The sequence below is a fragment of the Schistocerca piceifrons genome, chromosome 2 (genome assembly GCF_021461385.2).
Source record: "Schistocerca piceifrons isolate TAMUIC-IGC-003096 chromosome 2, iqSchPice1.1, whole genome shotgun sequence".
Classification (NCBI taxonomy): domain Eukaryota; kingdom Metazoa; phylum Arthropoda; class Insecta; order Orthoptera; family Acrididae; genus Schistocerca; species Schistocerca piceifrons.
This window is the reverse complement of record NC_060139.1, coordinates 41947323-41965638: the sequence shown is the minus strand read 5'-3', so window position 1 is coordinate 41965638 and position 18316 is coordinate 41947323. Positions and strand designations below refer to the sequence as shown.

General features: G+C 47.2%; 7 non-coding genes across 7 annotated transcripts; 6 read left to right on the top strand and 1 right to left on the bottom strand.

Moving 5' to 3' along the window:
• The first annotated feature begins 36 nt into the window (after window positions 1-36).
• Window positions 37-109, top strand: Trnav-aac. The gene has a single exon. It is a non-coding gene; the product is annotated as a tRNA-Val (tRNA).
• A 6257-nt stretch (window positions 110-6366) lies between these two features.
• On the top strand, window positions 6367-6439 carry Trnav-cac. Its single transcript has one exon. It is a non-coding gene; the product is annotated as a tRNA-Val (tRNA).
• A 158-nt stretch (window positions 6440-6597) lies between these two features.
• Window positions 6598-6670, top strand: Trnav-aac. The gene has a single exon. It is a non-coding gene; the product is annotated as a tRNA-Val (tRNA).
• A 194-nt stretch (window positions 6671-6864) lies between these two features.
• On the bottom strand, window positions 6865-6936 carry Trnap-agg. Its single transcript has one exon. It is a non-coding gene; the product is annotated as a tRNA-Pro (tRNA).
• Window positions 6937-8253: 1317 nt separating this feature from the next.
• On the top strand, window positions 8254-8326 carry Trnav-cac. Its single transcript has one exon. It is a non-coding gene; the product is annotated as a tRNA-Val (tRNA).
• A 158-nt stretch (window positions 8327-8484) lies between these two features.
• On the top strand, window positions 8485-8557 carry Trnav-aac. Its single transcript has one exon. It is a non-coding gene; the product is annotated as a tRNA-Val (tRNA).
• A 6654-nt stretch (window positions 8558-15211) lies between these two features.
• Trnav-aac lies at window positions 15212-15284 on the top strand. The gene has a single exon. It is a non-coding gene; the product is annotated as a tRNA-Val (tRNA).
• Window positions 15285-18316: the final 3032 nt, after the last annotated feature.

Below are 18316 nucleotides of genomic sequence, written 5' to 3'. Positions count from 1 at the left end.
CTACAAGTTGTCTGTGAAGTAAGGTGCACACAAGCTGTTTCCGTGGTGTAGCGGTTATCACGTCTGCCTAACACGCAGAAGGTCCGCGGTTCGATCCCGGGCGGAAACACTTTTTCATCACTTTAAGCAAGACGTACTAACATGCATCTGCTACCATCTGTACCCGAAACCTTCGTAATCGCCTTCACGCGTCGGACCCGAGTGTCAATTGCTTACATCGAATAAGAAATTCATTTGATATTGACGGCGAGCTTTTTGCGCTGACTCAGCCACTGACGTGCGATCAGTTTGCACAAAACGCTAGGGCTCGTCCGGGATTTGAACCCGGGACCTCCTGCACCCTAAGCAGGAATCATACCCCTTTTTTTTTTACTTTTTTTTTCTTCTTTTTTATTTTTTTTTTATTTTTTTTTTTTTTTGTTTTCTTCGGGCCTCCATCCACCCCTTCTAGCCCGTCCTCACGCTCGCCAAAAGTGCCTTCATCTGCTCGGCTTCTCCGCCATTGGCAAAAATCTCCTTTGAATGAAAAAATTAATCATGTAACATATGGATTCTCTTCTGTATCCATGCGGTTATTTGGTTAAGTTACAATATGTGATGTGGGAAGGAAAGCAAATGAAATCTTCTGGAGGAATGTGAGAAAACTCATCACTATCCGACGGAGACTGAATGTGTGAAAATAAACTTGTGATGCTGGAGTCTTCCACAGCGAGAAGGAAAAACTCGTCTCTTCCCCTGACAGGAGAAGGTCAAACATAACGTAAATACGTCTTCTTTTCAATAAACGAATCTTACTAATTAAATAAACAAGAAAAGAATAAGTTATAATTTGGATATTAGATCTACAAATTTCGACGGGGATCTTGTAGAACAGTCTCGCATTGCTCTCGACAGGAGAGGCATCATCCCCCAAAGCGTCACCCTTGTCGAGGTCGTCCGGTGCATATTCGTGGCCGTTCGATCGCCGCAATCCGAATCCTAATTGCGACTAACATAGTTGTGAAAGGGCCATCCTTCAGAATTTTCTGACTGCGATGGCGCCCTGGAGGAATATCTCTCTACGTCAACATTCGGAGGAGAAAGAAAGCATACTTTTCTCTATATTTGTCTATTCGTTGAAGTTGCTGGTGTTGAGTTATTAGGTATAGCCAATAGTCTTCTTTATTTTTTTCTGGCGCCGATAATATATAATACACCGTCTGACCTTGAAGCCAATTGACTGCTCGTCGTTTTGCCGGGGGGTATGGAACGGCATCAGGAGTGAGGAGTCCAGCTGGAGTAATCATCCTAGGTGCAGTACGCAGCATACTTGAGAGCTTCCGTGCAAATAGAAGCCAGATGTCCTTCACATTTTCGCATAGAAAGCGATGTTCGATGGTATCGAGGAGAGTACAGTGAACGCAGTTCGGAGTGTCTGCCAAGTGGATCATGTGTAGTTTTGAATTTGTCGGTATGATCCTATTGACCGCCATGTACCATGTAGACCGCACCTGCGATGGTAAGTGTGCGTCATGAATGTTTTCCCAGATCTTGGCCCAGTTGCAGTCTCTATACTTCACTTCTATTCTGTTGCGCGGCTTACTGTCCGTCAGGCAGCTGTAAAGTGCTTTGACCCGGTAAAGATCATTCTCAGGTATGTTGCTTTGAATATAGCTGTATTCGAGGAAAAAAGTACTAAAGTGGCTAAATGCAGTCGGGATGTGACTTACGTTTACCGGAGGCGTCATGCTGGCAGGTGCAATTTCATTGAGAAGGTGGGCCGTTAAGGAATTTGGTGATCGTTGCCATTGTTTATACATGTTGCTGATATATAATGCTTTCGCTTTGTGGTAAACATCTGTCAGATTTAGGCCGCCCTTTCCCAAGGGGAGCGTCAAAGTTGCAAATGGGACTTTGAAAATGTGTCCCCTACTGACAAAGTGTCCGAGCGCTGCAAGCATTCGTTGTGCGATGACCTTTGGTATTGGTAGGATTTGTGCGACATAATTCACTTTAGAAACAATGTAAGTATTGACTAAAAACACTCTTTGTATGGCGTTGAGATTTCGCAAATGATGTTGCCGTATGCCGGCCCGAATTTGTGCCAATAATTTTCGATAATTAAGAGCAGACGTGCAGCGGATGGTGCGCGTGTATTCAATGCCGAGACATTTAAATGTTGTCATTCTTTTTAGTGATTGGCTATTGCCAAGTTCGAGTCCTCTACCAAGTTCCATAATGCCAGACTTTTTACAGTTGACTTTCGCTCCTGATGCGGCTGCATAAGTGGATATCAGCTGAAACGCGCGTTCCAAATCTTCATCTTTCGTCACCACGAAACTGACGTCATCCGCAAATGCCTGGCATACGATCTTCTGGCCATGTATGCGTATTCCCGGAAGGTCTTGCGCCAGGGAGAACAGTAAGGGTTCAAGAGCAACTGCAAACAAGGCCATTGACATCGGGCAACCTTGTCGTACCGACCGAGCGATATTAATAGGTTTACTGAGTTGTCCGTTGAGACAGATCTTGGACGTACCGTTTCGCAGCAGGAGTGTAACAGTGTCAATAACTTTCCGTGGAAAGTTCATTGCTGCCATCGCGCACAGAAGATATGAGTGACTGATTTTATCGAATGCTTTCTCAAAATCTAACGAGACTAGAGCGCATCGCATGTCGCAAGCGGCGGCTGTAGCTATGATATCTCTATATGCACTTAACGTCTGCTGTATGTTTCTAGAGTTCCCAACGCTCGTCTGGTAGGCCCCCGTGACAGTACTAAGTACCGTACTGAATCGCTGCATCATGACCCGCGCGAATATCTTATAATCGGTATTAAGTAACGTAAGCGGTCGGAGATTGTCGACTGTCTTTCCCGCTGGGGTTTTGGGTACCAATACCACTATGCCTTCACAGAATTCCCTTAAGATATCACTTCCAGCCTTTAAGATATCATTACAGACCAAGGTCAACTTTGGAACTAAATGGTGACGAAAGGTTCGATAAAACTCAGCCGGTAATCCGTCGGGGCCAGGCGATTTATTCTGTGGGCTCCCTCGAATGGCGTCCTCTACTTCATCTTCATTTGTGACTGCAGCGAGGCCGTCTGCTTCTACCGTGGTCAATGTCGCAAAACGGCGTGCCAGAAGGACGTGCTGCGCCGCCATATCCACTGGGTGTTCCGTGAACTGTGCTGTGAAATGTTTGTAAATCTCGTCTCGTATGTCGCGCTGGTGGTTTAGGAATCGACCATCTGCAGTGTGCAGTTCTGTCAATATCTTTCTGCGCCCCCTTTTCTGTTCGCGAATAACATGGTACATTGATGTCGTTTCGTCCTGTACAGCGTTTTGCAGACGCGTCCTGACTTTACAGCCTTCCAATTGCTTCCGTTTAAGGGTTAGAATCGTAGCCTGTATTCTTTTAATATGCATACGATTTGCTATTACTGTTGCATCTTCTCGATATAAATCTCTCAAACACTGAAAGTAAAATTCCAGGGTTTGCTTCTGCCAGGCACATCGATCTCGGGAATAATTCTTCATCGCTTTTGTTAAGGCGGGTTTCGCACATTTTACCCACCACGTAATGGCAGAATCGTACGCGGGAAACTTTCGTTCGCAGGCTGCCCACGTATTGCGGAAGACTGTGTGACACCCGGGTTCTGGTAAACACGCTACATTTAGTTTCCAGGGTCCTCTTGCCCTGTACGTCCCTTGTGTGGCTAAATTGACGGTACATATATATGCCACATGATCTGTGAAGACAGTCGGCCATAGCTCAGCCTGCAAAACATGTTCCCTCATACTTGATAATGCGTAGATTCTATCGATGCGGCTAGCTGAGTGGCCAGTAACGTAAGTGAATCCGGGCCTGTCACCGTGTCGAAGCTCCCACGTGTCTATTAAATTCAACTCGTCAATGAGATTGCGAAGCTCGGCGGACGGATTGAAGTTCGGCGTCTGGTCTTTGGGACTGAGGACACAGTTAAAGTCACCAGCGAATATAAGTTGTTCCGAAGGTGGTGTAAAAAGTGGCACAATGTCATCTTTAAAAAACTCTGCTCTCTGTCGGCGTCTCCCAGAGCCGGATGGGGCGTAGAGATTGATAAATCTAGTAGTATCGATAGTAGTCGCTATACCTCTGCCAGACGCCAGGCGCTCGACATGTGACATCACTATCCCTTCCTTAGCCATGATCGCCGTCCCTGGATCAGAGCCATGTCCAGGATTAACGACGGCATTGTAGCCTGTGATACGGTCAAGGTTAATATTGGTCACTTCCTGCAGCATGATGAGATCAATATCAGCGGCATAGAGAAAATCTTGAAGATTTGTTAAGTTTAGTGGGCTACTGATCTTATTGATGTTCAATGTCGCAATTCGGTAAGCTTGCAAGGACGGCATGAGAACAGAGATCTAGGTGACAATAAGCCGAGTATGGATGTTAATGGCGAACATCCTCTAAAAGAAGTCTACGTCATTAGCCACTGTGCCGACGCCGGCGGTAGCCGTTTGTTGCTGGTGGGACACAGCAGCTTGAGCTTCCGATAACGGACTATCTGTACGTCGCCGATCCTTTACGAAATCATCTTCCCGACCACCCTCTTCCACGTCATCCGACCAATCACACACGAACCTGTCCGCTGGCAAACCGCAATCCGAGAGCTTGGATACGTCAGATACAGGGGTCTGATCCATTGCATCTGTTATCGCAGGGTCGCCGGAGGGTAATCGTCCGTGATCAGTGTCCGATTCGTCCGTCCGGGATGTTTTTGTCGTTTTGCTGGTTGCTGACGACGGTGGTTCAGTCTCTTCAGTCAGTTTCTGTCGTACGTGGTTCGCTTTTTCACGCAATATTGGCGCCTTTGCTTCGGCCCCTTGATGTGCTAGGCGGCGTTTCTTCTGTGATTTGGGAGACCGCGGGGGCTGTTGGCCAGCCAGCTCGTTCGACTCCACCCGGTCCACGTCGGACTTGTCGTCTCGAACCGGAACGCCCGCCGGAATACTGTCGGTGTCCGGTTGGTGCCCCTGCTCCGAGTGAGTATCGCCCCCCTTTGAGGTGTGTGAAGAAGGAACAGTTGGGACGTCGTTCGCATCCATCGGCGTGACGCCTTCCTGCACTTCGCGCAGACTCTCTAGCGGAACATCGAAACTAGGGTCCGAGGTAACGTTAGCCCGGGCGGCGGCGACGTATGATATAGGCAACGTAGACGTCGGGCCCTGCTGCGCACGCTCACCGGCCGGTATTTGCGCCACGCGCCGTTGGACACATTGAGCACGGATATGTTCGGTGGAACCACATCCCGCACAGGTTCTCGGCTGCCCATCATAAATCACAATGGCTCTGTAGCCACACACAGTGACGTAGGACGGAATGTGCTTCAACATATCAATCTTCACCTGCCGGACACCGTTTAACACCGGGAAAATGTGCATATTCGACCACTTTTCTGCCGTATTGCTGATGACCGTTCCATATTCCCTCAATTTGGCATTAATTTGATCAGCGGATATTTCAAAGGGTAATTCGAATATTCGAACAGTTCTGACTCCAAGACCGGCAAGCGAAACTCTGACATCACCAACATTGCCGTCAGAATGGTTAAACTTTAAAACTCCTCCACAAGATTGAATGACCTGCTCGCATTTCTCGGATCTCAACAATTTTAGGTAGACCGTACTGCTGACGATAGAAAGGTGAATGCCAACCATATCATCAATAGTGATTTTCATAACGTCTCTAATAAATAACTCAACTTCAAAGGACTTCGGTCGTGCATAGTGCGGGTCAAAACTCAATTTCAATGTGTCTTTCCGTATAAGTTGATCCATTATAATCGATGGCAATTCATCACTCCACACTACAACAACGCAGCAAAGCGCACACTTACCAAACCGCACGCGACCGCCACAGGCGAGAGCGTAAACAACCTGCGTCCGACCGCCACGGCCGCTGCCGGCTGACTGACCCCTAGACCAACGAGCCCTGTGACACGGCGAATGCCAATTATTCCAGTCCATCGATGTCGTCCAGGGTGCCCTGGAAGTCTTGTGTACGCTGGCGGGATGGGGCCGGCGCGAATTCCCGCGGTCGGCGGCCTTCCTGGGCTACTGGTACCTTCATGTAGAGCTGCCGCTGGGCTCGCACTGCCTGCTGTTGAGAAAGTGATTGCTTTTGCTGATATGACTTGCAATAACGACTGCGCGAAACGCCGCTATCTTGTTAGGGGTGCTACGGGAGACACCCTCTCGAGCACCCCGAAGACTTCTTGAGCCCTCGGCTGTGATGGGTTCCAGGCTGACAAAAGAACTGTCGTGTGTGCATTCGCGAACGAGAGAAAGTCTGAGGCAAGTTCGAGTGAACAAGGATGGACTCCCCGGGTCCGTCGTTTCCGTAGTGTAGCGGTTATCACGTCTGCTTCACACGCAGAAGGTCCCCGGTTCGATCCCGGGCGGGAACAGTATTTTCCTGCCTATGTCGTATTGTCCTCCAATGAGCCACGTCGTCTGTGGATCTGCTGCATGTCCCTTCGTTTTGCAAGTACCACATTTATTGAATTTTTTAGTTACGATGGCAACATCACTACAAGTTGTCTGTGAAGTAAGGTGCACACAAGCAGTTTCCGTGGTGTAGCGGTTATCACGTCTGCCTAACACGCAGAAGGTCCCCGGTTCGATCCCGGGCGGAAACACTTTTTCATCACTTTAAGCAAGACGTACTAACATGCATCTGCTACCATCTGTACCCGAATCCTTCGTAATCGCCTTCACGCGTCGGACCCGAGTGCCAATTGCTCACATCGAATAAGAAATTCATTTGATATTGACGGCGAGCTTTTTGCGCTGACTCAGCCACTGACGTGCGATCAGTTTGCACAAAACGCTAGGGCTCGTCCGGGATTTGAACCCGGGACCTCCTGCACCCTAAGCAGGAATCATACCCCTAGACCAACGAGCCCTGTACCACGGCGACTGCCAATTATTCCAGTCCCTCGATGTCGTCCAGGGTGCCCTGGAAGTCTCGTGTACGCTGGCGGGATGGGGCCGGCGCGAATTCCCGCGGCCGGCGGCCTTCCTGGGCTACTGGTACCTTCATGTAGAGCTGCCGCTGGGCTCGCACTGCCTGCTGTTGAGAAAGTGATTGCTTTTGCTGATATGACTTGCAATAACGACTGCGCGAAACGCCGCTATCTCGTTAGGGGTGCTACGGCAGACACCCTCTCGAGCACCCCGAAGACTTCTTGAGCCCTCGGCTGTGATGGGTTCCAGGCTGATAAAAGAAATGTCGTCTGTGCATTCGCACTGCCTGCTGCTGAGAAAGTGATTGCTTTTGCTGATATGACTTGCAATAACGACTGCGCGAATCGCCGCTATCTCGTTAGGGGTGCTACGGCAGACACCCTCTCGAGCACCCCGAAGACTTCTTGAGCCCTCGGCTGTGATGGGTTCCAGGCTGATAAAAGAAATGTCGTCTGTGCATTCGCACTGCCTGCTGCTGAGAAAGTGATTGCTTTTGCTGATATGACTTGCAATAACGACTGCGCGAATCGCCGCTGTCTCGTTAGGGGTGCTACGGCAGACACCCTCTCGAGCACCCCGAAGACTTCTTGAGCCCTCGGCTGTGATGGGTTCCAGGCTGATAAAAGAAATGTCGTCTGTGCATTCGCACTGCCTGCTGCTGAGAAAGTGATTGCTTTTGCTGATATGACTTGCAATAACGACTGCGCGAAACGCCGCTGTCTCGTTAGGGGTGCTACGGCAGACACCCTCTCGAGCACCCCGAAGACTTCTTGAGCCCTCGGCTGTGATGGGTTCCAGGCTGACAAAAGAACTGTCGTGTGTGCATTCGCACTGCCTGCTGCTGAGAAAGTGATTGCTTTTGCTGATATGACTTGCAATAACAACTGCGCGAAACGCCGCTATTTCGTTAGGGGTGCTACGGCAGACACCCTCTCGAGCACGCCGAAGACTTCTTGAGACCTCGGCTGTGATGGGTTCCAGACTGACAAAAGAAATGTCGTCTGTGCATTCGCACTGCCTGCTGCTGAGAAAGTGATTGCTTTTGCTGATATGACTTGCAATAACGACTGCGCGAAACGCCGCTATCTCGTTAGGGGTGCTACGGCAGACACCCTCTCGAGCACCCCGAAGACTTCTTGAGCCCTCGGCTGTGATGGGTTCCAGGCTGACAAAAGAACTGTCGTGTGTGCATTCGCGGACGCGAGAAAGGCTGAGGCACTTTGGAGTGAACAAGGATGGACTCCTCGGGCCCGTCGTTTCCGTAGTGTAGCGGTTATCACGTCTGCTTCACACGCAGAAGGTCCCCGGTTCGATCCCGGGCGGGAACAGTATTTTCCTGCCTATGTCGTATTGTCCTCCAATGAGCCACGTCGTGTGTGGATCTGCTGCATGTCCCTTCGTTTTGCAAGTACCACATTTATTGAATTTTTTAGTTACGATGGCAACATCACTACAAGTTGTCTGAGAAGTAATGTGCACACGAGCAGTTTCCGTGGTGTAGCGGTTATCACGTCTGCCTAACACGCAGAAGGTCCCCGGTTCGATCCCGGGCGGAAACACTTTTTCATCACTTTAAGCAAGACGTACTAACATGCATCTGCTACCATCTGTACCCGAAACCTTCGTAATCGCCTTCACGCGTCGGACCCGAGTGTCAGTTGCTCACATCGAATAAGAAATTCATTTGATATTGACGGCGAGCTTTTTGCGCTGCCTCAGCCACTGACGTGCGATCAGTTTGCACAAAACGCTAGGGCTCGTCCGGGATTTGAACCCGGGACCTCCTGCACCCTAAGCAGGAATCATACCCCTAGACCAACTTTTTTTTTTTTTTTTCGGCGCCCCTCTCTCTTTGCGAGCATCTTTGCTCATACTGACTGGCAAGGCGCGCACCTCAAACGTCGCAGAGCAATGCTTTTGGCTTCATGCTCTGCTGGGAGAAGAGGAAAAGGGAAGCTGTAAGTAGCAATGACAGGAAGTAATCATTTTCCCGCTGAAGCGTTGAAACGTTGCGGATAACAAACAAGATATACGTTGGCGCCCTAGCAACAGCACCACCATCAGTCACAGAAAATTAAATGCCCCCGGTGAGGATCGAACTCACGACCTTAAGATTATGAGACTTACGCGCTGCCTACTGCGCTACCTTTTTTTTCTTCTTTTTTATCCCGTTTTTTGCCTGTGACCGCTTGTTGTGTTTTTGTGTCTTTTTGGAAGCCATCAGTAGGCGCATGACGGGGACAAAGAGGGCAGGGGTCGAAGGACTTGAGGCCTGGCCACGATGCCCCCGCCATTACTCCCACCGAATGGCTCCTTCAGTACATTTTACATGTTATAGAAAAGCGGTTGTAGTCGTGTGTCGTCTTTGCCTGCTCTTTTTATTATGGTGCTGAGCACTGTTTGTACGACGTCTGGGTGGAGATCTCATTGGAAGGCTGTCATGCGAGTGATAATTCAACAGTCATTCGAGTAGGAAACATGTTATTTTACTGCAATACACCTCCAGCATTTATGAGACACATATTGGGGGGACCGACATAACAGAAATGGATAAAAGAAGAGGCATTTCCTTCATCTTGAACGTAGATCTCATACTTCATTCCTTCAGTACCCCTAAAATATTAACTTTATTGTTAGACTGTGCTTTTTAACGATCACCTATTCTTTCGAATAAAATGATCAACATGTTTCCATACATTTTCCTGTGGTCTGCATAGTGCTTAACTTTACTGTACTCCATTTTCATAAAAAGCTTGAATTCCGTTTCATCGTCACCACCTATTTTATTGATAATGTAATGGACAAACTGTCCCATTAACCAGTGTATTGCATTATTTTTGGTTTTGGGGTAATACTTAATTTCAGGTCTGAGAAGCATCATAGGAGTAATAGAATTGGGTGACGTTCGTTGCAGTAGTGCAAGACTTTTCCTGAGCCAAATCCAATTGTTGAAATTTCCACCACACGTGAATCTATTAATCACGGTGTCAACCAGTTTACATGTCCGACATAAGGGGGTTTCAGCTTTCCCAATTTTATAAAGCCGTTCGTTGGTGCTGACAATATCATTGACGGCTTTGTACCATGCCGTTACCACATGTGAATTGAGCCCGTTAAAGCTAATATTCTCCCAAATTGCATCCCAGTTGTAATTCATATATTTCGTGGCAATTTTATTTTGGCCTTCGTATTGTTGTCTTTCTCTCATGATATCTCGGGCTGCAATGTGCAGTGAAGTTCTGAGTTTCTCGTTAACATAGCTCAATTCTGTGTACAAGATCCTAACGTATCGCAGTCGGGGATTAATCTTTTGTACGTCTGCCGGTGGCTGAAGGCTTTCTGGTTGGACACATTGAAACAATTGTGTAGTAATACTGCCTGGGTTGGCGTGAAATATGCTTAAAGACCGTTTTATGAAAAGCGCAGAAGCTTTATTACGTAAGTCCACCAGTCCGAGGCCTCCATTTCTAGGATGTAAGGTCGCAGTTTTTAGGTTAACCCTGTAGATTTCCCCCTTCCATAAGAAATTTGCCACTCTCGACATTATTTTCTGAGCTATCAACTTCGGCAAGGGAAAAACTTGTGCCATATAGAATGCCTTTGAGAGAATGCATAAGTTAATGAACTTGACCCTCTGAACCTGGTTCATAAGTCGTTGTGTGTTCTCAATGAGTCCGCCTTGAATCTTTGTGGAAACCTCTTTCCAGTTGAGGGCTGTCATCCTCATGGGACATGCCGTCAGGATTGTCCCCAGGGTTTTATGGGTGGAAACTGACTTCGCCCAATCGATGTGTATCCGGTCAAGACCCCGCATCCCCAAGATTGTACTTTTATTTTCGTTCTTTGTCGCACCCGATGCGCGGCAGTAGTTTTGAAGAATGGCCCCTAGTCGAATTACATCATCTTGCCCTCTTATGGCGACACCAACATCGTCAGCATAGGCTCTCACTACAGTTTTCCTACCAGTTATAGTTATGCCCTTTAACCTTTCATGAACACTTCGTAAAAAGGGCTCTAACGACACAACAAACATAAACATAGATAAGGGACTTCCCTGTGGAATGCCGCGGTTTATTGGAATTTGCCGCGACAGCTGACAGTTGACGGCTAATTTAGCGTGCAGACCAGTAGCAATGTTTTTTATAACATTAACAGTTTTGTGGACAAATCCCATTTTTGTCAGTACCTCAAACAGGAAACGGTGATTCACCGAGTCGAAAGCCTTATTAAAATCTATAAAGAGTAGAGCACATTTGATATTGGAAACTGATGCTAAGGTGATGATGTCTCTATATTCAGAAATTGTATTAAAAATACTTCTATTTGCTGCACATGACTGATGTTGACTAATTAATTTGTCGGTCAGAGGGGAAAGTCTCGTTTTTAAAATCCTGCATACTATTTTGTAGTCAGAGTTTAAAAGTGAAATAGGGCGGTAATTGTTTACACTTTTCGTTCCTTTGTTTTTCGGTATAAGTACAATTTTGCTATCTTTAAAATCTTCAGGTACCGTCTGCTCGTTAAAAATCTCATTGACAATGCATGTAAAAGTGTCACCAATTAAAAACCAGAATTTTAAGTAAAATTCTACAGGCAGTCCGTCGGGTCCAGCAGATTTATTTAACGGGGACTTGGTTATTATCTCACGAACCTCTTCGTTACTGACTTCAGAAAGGATTTCGTCGTTTTCAGAACTCGTCAATTGTGGGGATAAAACACTGAGAACCTCTTGCAGAGACCCCTCGTGAGGTGGGCTGGAAGAATATAATGCTTGGTAGTATTGGTATACTGCATTGAGAATCTCCTTCTGAGACGTTAGTGTTGTCCCATTGAATGTTTTAATTGCACTAATGACAGTTCGTCGCCTATTCTTTGCATGCCGAAGCAGATGATATAAGGATGTTGTTTCATCATCTACCACCGACTTCGTCTTTGACTTCAGTTTTAAGCCTTCCATCTGCTGTCTTTCAAAGGCGAGTAATTTCGCTTTGGTGTGTTTGATGTCGTGTAATCTAATGGTTGACACGTTTGCCTGTTCATAGAGGTCCCGCAACAATCTGTAATAAAATTCCATACTGTTTTTTAACTCCCGCGCTCTTTCTCTGCTGTATCTGATACACACTTTTCTCAGTCTCGGTTTTGCAACCTTAATCCACCAATCTAATACTGTGGGGTGCCTGTTAATCGATCGCAGACATAAGGTCCACGCTTCCGATAGTGTGTCTGCCAAATCTTGCTCTTTTAAGAGAGAGACATTTAGATGCCACAGGTTCCTAAAAATCTTAATCGGCTGTGGAGCTAAATTAATGCACGCCTTCATACTGCAGTGGTCACTAAAATATACAGGTACAATTTCTGAATTAAGTAGACATCGTTCTAAGTTTTGGGAAACATAAATTCTGTCTATTCTACTGCGCGAAGTCTGTGTTATATACGTATATTCAACATTCGTTGGATATTTTAGTTCCCAAGCGTCTTTAAGTTTTAAGTCGGTTACTAGGCGTTTCAGTTCCAACGAACCGTTAAAGTGTGGTTGTTGATCCTTACGATTTAACACACAATTAAAATCACCGCCCATTATAAAACTGTTTGGGTTTCGACGTAATAAATATATAATTTCCTCTTTATAAAATGCTGCCCTGTCCTGTCTATTACTATGTCCTGAGGGCGCATATAAGTTAATCAATGTGGTACCTAAAACGTTTATACTAATGGCCCTTCCAGATTCCAAACGCTCTACTTGAGACACGGGAATTCCTTCCCTGAGCAGAAACGCTGTTCCTGTATGTGTTTCACAAGATACGTTGACAATGGCGGTGTATCCTGGTATTGCAAGAGACGTCGTTACAACCTCCTGTAGCAACGCGATATCGGTTCCAGAGTCATACAAAAATTCCTTGAGAGCAGCTAGCTTTAATGAGGTTCGAATTTTATTTATATTTATCGTCGTGATAGAGTATGCTTGCATCTGTAACTGGCTAGTGGCCACCTACAACCTTGGTCAAAAATTGTTGTACTTTTGGTATGCTGAAAACCGTTTTAGAACTACAGGCGTTTAGAATTCCGCATTATTCCTCGTAACACGGTTGCTAAACGTTAGCTTGTCTTCCATTGTTATCCCGTACCTTAGGACTGAGGGGCTGTTCGACATTGAGTGTATCAGGAGGCTCATCTGGAGCACCTTCCCGGACAATGTCATATCGTATATTGTTCTGCGATTTGACATCTGACTTTTCGGCTTTTTATTTGGCGTGGATGCGAGAAACAGTAAGATTCGGTTGTGGTTTTAGCGGACGGCGGTGGACGCCCTGAGAGCCCTGACCTGATTTTGTTGTGGCAATACTCGGCGTGGCAGCTTCAGCAACAGTGTCGCGAGAGATCTGGTTTGTAAACACTGCCTGCTGTTTACATGCTACCTTCGTTTGTTGTGATGCTTGCGACGGTGTTTGCTTATTTTCCGGTTCAGGAGTAAACACTTCCTCTTGGTTACACTCCGGTGTCGGTTGTTGTGGTGTTGCGGTGTCGCGGTGTTGTTGTTCTACCGCTTCCGCGAACTTCCCGTCTGTAAACAGCTGATTATCGCTGTTTACAGCTGGGCAAGTTGTCACTGCCTCGGGGACTTCTACTTTCTCGCTGTCGGCAGCGGCCGTTTCATTTTCTGGCAATGAGCGAAATGTATCAGAAACTGTGATTAAATCCACTTGCATTTCGTCTTGGGGCACAGGCAGAGGTTCATCGCTAGCTTTCTGTTTACGTACAGCAGGAGATTGTCGGGAGGTTTCATCATCGGAATGATCATCTGTATGTTCAAGTGGTCGTTTCTTGTTTAGTACGTCCAACTCTCGGGCAGAAGAATCACAATTCAAGCGTGGTACCAGGGGTGGAAAATCACTACCATCAACAGCAATATTTCCAGAACTAGGTACAGGATCCGAACCCTCGCCCTCTTTGGCTGTATTATCAGTTGCCAAAACTTCGCTCAAGGTCATCTTGCGGCGTTGGACTAAATTCGTTTTTAGTACAAAAACACGACGAGGACAGTCCTGCCTTAAATGACCCGATTCATTGCATATATGGCACGTAGGGGTTTGACCAGTATAAATCACGTGGGCTTTATGCCCGTCAACAGTTATATGAGATGGGATATTCGACTTTACTTCCATCTCTACCGAATGAATACCATTGAAGCTCTGAATTTTAAATTGCTTCGACCACCGTTCGTTAACTATATCCTTAACCTCACCATATTGAGACAGGGCAACCTTGATTTTCTCATTATCTATCTCGATAGGTAAATTTAACACCCGCACAGATCTATAAAGAGCATCAGCTCTCCTGATAGCTACTTTACTTGTAGTGCCGTCTCTATGCAAAAATTCTACATGATACCCGAATTTTCCAATAATCTTATCTACCGAAACGGGGCTCAAAAATTTTACGAAAACACAGTAGTTGTCAGTATCGAGCTGAGTGGTATGCACCATATCAGAATTAATGCCAAGTACCTGATCAAGCCAATCATGATTTCCAGAGCAGTCGGCTGAACACGTCGTGTTTCCTTGGCGAACGCAAAAACCAGCGTATTCTTCCTCACAGTTGTAGCCATGGTATGCAGAAATCAAGGGGAGATTCCGGCAATTACCGAAAACTCCACAAACGAGAAATGAACGTCGGTAGAAAACACACAACATAACACAGTAGGCAGAATAAACACAAGTTACACAAGAAGAAAAATCACAAAAAACAAGGACACCGAAACGCAAATGTAAACACTGGCGAAGCACTGACTACGCACAGCAAACAGCGGCACGTCCGTACGCGTCGGCAGCTAGAGCCAGAATGAGCCCTGTGACACGGCGAATGACAATTATTTCAGTCCCTCGATGTCGTCCAGGGTGCCCTGACAGTCTCGTGTAGGCTGGCGGGATGGGGGCGGCGCGAATTCCCGCGGTCGGCGACCTTGATGCCGCTGGGCTCGCACTGCCTGCTGCTGAGAAAGTGATTGCTTTTGCTGATATGACTTGCAATAACGACTGCGCGAAACGCCGCTATCTCGTTAGGGGTGCTACGGCAGACACCCTCTCGAGCACCCCGAAGACTTCTTGAGCCCTCGGCTGTGATGGGTTCCAGGCTGACAAAAGAACTGTCGTGTGTGCTTTCGCGGACGAGAGAAAGGCTGATGCAAGTTGGAGGATGGACTCCTCGGGTCCGTCGTTTCCGTAGTGTAGCGGTTACCACGTCTGCCGAACACGCAGAAGGTCCCCGGTTCGATCCCGGGCGGAAACACTTTTTCATCACTTTAAGCAAGACTTACTAACATGCATCTGTTACCATCTGTACCCGAAACCTTCGTAATCGCCTTCACGCGTCGGACCACAGCGTCAATTGCTCACACCAAATAAGAAATTCATTTGATATTGACGGCGAGCTTTTTGCGCTGACTCAGCCACCGACGTGCGATCAATTTGCACAAAACGCTAGGGCTCGTCCGGGATTTGACCCCGGGACCTCCTGCACCCTAAGCAGGAATCATATCCCTAGACCAACGAGCCCTGTGACACGGCGAATGCCAATTATTTCAGTCCCTCGATGTCGTCCAGGGTGCCCTGGAAGTCTCGTGTACGCTGGCGGGATGGGGCCGGCGCGAATTCCCGCGGTCGGCGGCCTTCCTGGGCTACTGGTACCTTCATGTAGAGCTGCCGCTGGGCTCGCACTGCCTGCTGTTGAGAAAGTGATTGCTTTTGCTGATATGACTTGCAATAACGACTGCGCGAAACGCCGCTATCTCGTTAGGGGTGCTACGGCAGACACCCTCTCGAGCACCCCGAAGACTTCTTGAGCCCTCGGCTGTGATGGGTTCCAGGGTGACAAAAGAACTAGCGTGTGTGCATTCGCGGACGAGAGAAAGGCTGAGGCAAGTTGGAGTGAACAAGGATGGACTCCTCGGGTCCGTCGTTTCCGTAGTGACCTACTCTATCAAACGGCTTCTCGAAGTATAATGAAACTGATGCCCGTTTAATTCGGCAGACACATGCAGTTGAAACTATGTACCTATAGTCGCATATATTCTGATGGATGTTTCTGTCTTTGCCTACACCTGTTTGGTAACTACCAGTTATAGAGTGTATTACCCTTTTCATTGTTCTCGCTAATACGCGGGCCATGATCTTGTAATCACTGTTGAGTAATGTAATTGGATGCAAAAACTCCTTTGCTAACTGAGTTTTTTGGAATTACAACTCTTATCCATTAAGTAAATTCTTTAGGAACGTGACATTTTCGCCGCTGGGCTCGCACTGCCTGCTGTTGAGAAAGTGATTGCTTTTGCTGATATGACTTGCAATAACGACTGCGCGAAACGCCGCTATCTCGTTAGGGGTGCTACGGCAGACACCCTCTCGAGCACCCCGAAGACTTCTTGAGCCCTCGGCTGTGATGGGTTCCAGGGTGACAAAAGAACTAGCGTGTGTGCATTCGCGGACGAGAGAAAGGCTGAGGCAAGTTGGAGTGAACAAGGATGGACTCCTCGGGTCCGTCGTTTCCGTAGTGACCTACTCCCGTTTAATTCGGCAGACACATGCAGTTGAAACTATGTACCTATAGTCGCATATATTCTGATGGATGTTTCTGTCTTTGCCTACACCTGTTTGGTAACTACCAGTTATAGAGTGTATTACCCTTTTCATTGTTCTCGCTAATACGCGGGCCATGATCTTGTAATCACTGTTGAGTAATGTAATTGGATGCAAAAACTCCTTTGCTAACTGAGTTTTTTGGAATTACAACTCTTATCCATTAAGTAAATTCTTTAGGAACGTGACATTTTCGCCGCTGGGCTCGCACTGCCTGCTGTTGAGAAAGTGATTGCTTTTGCTGATATGACTTGCAATAACGACTGCGCGAAACGCCGCTATCTCGTTAGGGGTGCTACGGCAGACACCCTCTCGAGCACCCCGAAGACTTCTTGAGCCCTCGGCTGTGATGGGTTCCAGGGTGACAAAAGAACTAGCGTGTGTGCATTCGCGGACGAGAGAAAGGCTGAGGCAAGTTGGAGTGAACAAGGATGGACTCCTCGGGTCCGTCGTTTCCGTAGTGACCTACTCTATCAAACGGCTTCTCGAAGTATAATGAAACTGATGCCCGTTTAATTCGGCAGACACATGCAGTTGAAACTATGTACCTATAGTCGCATATATTCTGATGGATGTTTCTGTCTTTGCCTACACCTGTTTGGTAACTACCAGTTATAGAGTGTATTACCCTTTTCATTGTTCTCGCTAATACGCGGGCCATGATCTTGTAATCACTGTTGAGTAATGTAATTGGATGCAAAAACTCCTTTGCTAACTGAGTTTTTTGGAATTACAACTCTTATCCATTAAGTAAATTCTTTAGGAACGTGACATTTTCGCCGCTGGGCTCGCACTGCCTGCTGTTGAGAAAGTGATTGCTTTTGCTGATATGACTTGCAATAACGACTGCGCGAAACGCCGCTATCTCGTTAGGGGTGCTACGGCAGACACCCTCTCGAGCACCCCGAAGACTTCTTGAGCCCTCGGCTGTGATGGGTTCCAGGGTGACAAAAGAACTAGCGTGTGTGCATTCGCGGACGAGAGAAAGGCTGAGGCAAGTTGGAGTGAACAAGGATGGACTCCTCGGGTCCGTCGTTTCCGTAGTGACCTACTCCCGTTTAATTCGGCAGACACATGCAGTTGAAACTATGTACCTATAGTCGCATATATTCTGATGGATGTTTCTGTCTTTGCCTACACCTGTTTGGTAACTACCAGTTATAGAGTGTATTACCCTTTTCATTGTTCTCGCTAATACGCGGGCCATGATCTTGTAATCACTGTTGAGTAATGTAATTGGATGCAAAAACTCCTTTGCTAACTGAGTTTTTTGGAATTACAACTCTTATCCATTAAGTAAATTCTTTAGGAACGTGACATTTTCGCCGCTGGGCTCGCACTGCCTGCTGTTGAGAAAGTGATTGCTTTTGCTGATATGACTTGCAATAACGACTGCGCGAAACGCCGCTATCTCGTTAGGGGTGCTACGGCAGACACCCTCTCGAGCACCCCGAAGACTTCTTGAGCCCTCGGCTGTGATTGGTTCCAGGGTGACAAAAGAACTAGCGTGTGTGCATTCGCGGACGAGAGAAAGGCTGAGGCAAGTTGGAGTGAACAAGGATGGACTCCTCGGGTCCGTCGTTTCCGTAGTGACCTACTCTATCAAACGGCTTCTCGAAGTATAATGAAACTGATGCCCGTTTAATTCGGCAGACACATGCAGTTGAAACTATGTACCTATAGTCG